Genomic DNA, 3722 nt, shown 5'->3' on the forward strand with positions numbered 1-3722 from the left:
ACTTCTGCATTCTGGACTTCAGAAAGGATATTATAGGAGCAAGACAGGGAGGAATAAAAGGGATGAGAGGAGGTCTGACCAAAGTGCATTCTAAAAGAGGATGTCCTTTCTAGAAAGAAATTCCAGTGAGCTCCCAATTCCTTTTCAGGCACTTGCTTCTCTTATGCAGCATACATCTTCATCCCAAAGATAATCATTGAGACCTACTAGGAGTGTGTCAATAATCTGAGCTGCTCTAGAGTCTGTTGTACACAAAGGGAAGATCTATTAATTCTTTCTGCCCTCAACTATGTGTTTTCCCTAATAAGCCTCTATTTGTACACAATCCAGAGAGGAGAATTGGGAGCTCCCAATTGGCTTTGGTAGCGTCCACTTCAACCACTCAGTGATCACCATTTTGAGCTTCAAGCTGCGAGTACTTACTTCAACTTCAGAGAAAATCAAGTCATTTTATTGCCTGCCTTAGACTAAAAATAATGATTTTGTGATTCAAGTTTTGATGACAGTTTATTCGTTGCCAAGAGTGAGAAAATAGATTAATCCTCCCCAACTGTCTTAGTATTAATGGAAGAATGTAGCAAACACCTACCTGCTAGCTTGCAACCTGAGACAAGATTATTCAGGCCCATGTCAAATGCCCCCAGCTCTAAGGTATGTGACATTTGTTGCTTTACAACTGAAAAAGTAAATATTCAATTTCTAACATTTTTCCATTCCAGTTAGTGATCAGTCTGCATAGAGATAAGACACACCTTTTGCGTTTGAAAACTAAAAAACTAAAGGCCAATGCAGAAACATGTAATCCTAGCAAATATTACATTAGAGCTATGCCAGCCCATTCTTATTTTGCTTCTCCTTTATCCTGAAACAACTGATCATCAGCACGTACTTTGAGAAATATTGTAACACAGATTTCTCATTTTTACTTTTAGCTACTTCTTTCCTATTCCAGTTAGGATTGTTAAATTAGTTATAAAATGTCTTTTCCAGGCCAGAGACATAGCTTAAGTATCTAAACACCTGCCTGGGGAACACAAGGTCCCAGGTTCAATCCCCGGTACCACATGCTGTGCCAGCCCTGAGTTAAGCTGGCTACCAAAACCGGGGATATGGCACATACCTGTAATCCCAGCACTGGGGAGGCTGAGACAGGAGGATCACTATGAGTGTGAGCTGTGTAGAGAGCCTGTACCAAATAAGTAAATAAATAAATGAATGAACGATTAAAATAAAGTGAAATGTCATTGCCTTAAACTGTTAAATGACAATTACAGAGTGATAATAATGCCCCCAATAGCCTTAATGTACCTTGAGACTTTATTCCATAAATATTCCTGTTCTCTAGGGCACCTACATTAAGTGTGTTTCTGAGCATGAGCAGATTTTCTCTCTAAGTTTCTAAATAAGATAACTTTGGGGCTGGAGTGGTAGCTCAGTGGTCTAAGTGCCTGCTTGTTAAGCATAAGGACCTGAGTTTGATCCCCCAGTACCTTCTGCTGTGCTGGCCCCACATTCCCAGGTGCACTGTGCTTACATCAGTGAGCCCAGAGCTGGGGAGGCTGAGACAGGGGTCTGAGCTGTGTAGCAAGACCAGTACCAAATAATTTTTAAAAAAATTTTTTAAACAACAACAACAAAAAAAGATAACTTCATCTGACTGGGCACTTCAGTGCCTGTCATTGTGTGGACATGAGGACAAAGAAGAATATGTCTGTTTCCTGGTTGACAGGAAGGTGTGACACAGAATTGTCCAAAGCTGGGAAATGAAGTCTTCTCCATCCCCCAAGTGCATGGAGCTCCACTAGCACCTCACATACCCAAAGGTCCCCTGGCAGAACAGACACATGCACGTCGCACCCCTGCCCAGTGTGTTCCTTTCTGGGCCTGCCCCATGCTTTCCCACACATTGGGTAGCTCCATCCTGCATGCACGACTGTATCTCTGCATGCAAGTTTCCCCTTTTTATGAGGACCATAGTCTTACCAGATAAGGGCCTATTTTTATCACACTTAGTCACCTGCAAAGGTACCTTATTTCCAAATAAGGTCACACAGATGAATACTAAGGATTATGACTCCAATATCTTTTAGGGAAACAAAACTCAGTTCATAAGTACAGGCTGAGTTCATAGTTAAAACCAATCTTGAGACTGCCCCCTCTGAAGAAAGCCACCTCTTCCAAGTCATGGCTCTCCCTGTGGCAAGCTGCATCTCATGACTGAATAAGGAGTGGGTACAAACCCTGGATCCTTTTCTCTGATTTGGCGTAATTCCATAAAGCTGCCCCAACTCAAAAATTTCTAGAAATGGCAGAGAACCTGTCTTCCTCCACTTCCCTTATGGGCTTTGCTGGAGAGAAAGTCAAAGTCGTCTGTGTGCACGTACAGAAATCGGAATCTGCTTTATGAGTCCCACCACTGTCGAAGTGCTTCACTGAGTTGCACTCAGGAAGAACACAAGGACTATAAAACATATCCCGCCCTCTCAGGCTTTCCTCAGTATCAGAACAGTAGCCAGTATAAAAGAAAGAGTTTCCTCTCAGGAGTCCAGCCTTTACTTGTTCTTCATCCACATCTTCTCCTCATGAAGTCCAATGTCAGAATGAACTAAATGAAGAGGATAAATTATGGTCTACGAATTGCCACTGTGACCTAGACATTTTACCAATATGATCTCATTGAATTCTCTCAACCGTTCTCGTGCTTTTAATTTACAAATGGATAAAGAGAATGTCTTAGTCATTTTTCTCTCCTTGCTGGAACAAAACTCCCAACACTCCAAATGAAGGAAGGACAGGTGTATTTAGCTCGCAGTTTGTGAATGTTTCAGTCCGTACTCAGCCGGCTCCAAGGCAGCGCAGTGTGGTGAGGGGCAACAGCTCCAGGTGGCAGAGGACAGCAAAAGCAACAAGAGCAAAGGGAGTAAAGCAAGCCCTTTCCTCCTTTACGTCATATGCAGGCTGCCCACCCACACTATCTCTCTGCACTCCTCTTCTAGGGATGTTTTCAGAGTGAGGACCCTTCCCTCTGCTGAGGTGCTTAGTTAAGCTTCTAAACTTCTCAATTCTCAAGTTATCGCCATGAATCAACCATTACAGAGACACTCCAGGATGATCAATTTGGGTAAGATAGCTAAGATAATTGTGCTACTAATTTCTGTTAGTTCATTGAATGGAACAATTAGTGCTTATATTGTTTAACCAATCTTACATGCCTATATCTGGTAATCTGACCAACTGCTTTGAAGATAACAATATGCAGTATTATCACCATTGCTGATTTTCTATCATCTTGCTTTTAAATTCTGTATCATTTTCATTGTTGTTTTGTTCTTTAAAATAAAAAGTAAGGCTGGCCAAGTAGCTCAGTGAATTAAAGCACCTGCATAGGCAGACATAGTGGCAGGGCAGGGGTTTGATCCCTGGCTGCCGTGCCAGCCTTGCCCCCGGGGTGCACTGAGATGGCGATTGAGACTGGTGGTGGCGTGCTCCTATAATCCCAGCCCTTGGGTGGCTGGACACAGTCAGATCACTATGAGTCCAAACTACGTAGTGAGACCCTGTAGACCCTGTAGACCCTTACCAAAAGTACAAAAAATAAAATGTAATTAGTTAAGATCTCATAAGAATGGAAATTCAAGGGCTTCTGAGCCTAAAGTTTGGGATTTCTCTGCCATGATACTAGTTCTAAGACTCACTATATGTAGGACTATAAATAAAAATAA

Source organism: Octodon degus, unplaced genomic scaffold, assembly GCF_000260255.1.
Source record: "Octodon degus isolate 3935 unplaced genomic scaffold, OctDeg1.0 scaffold00209, whole genome shotgun sequence".
Classification (NCBI taxonomy): Eukaryota; Metazoa; Chordata; class Mammalia; order Rodentia; family Octodontidae; genus Octodon; species Octodon degus.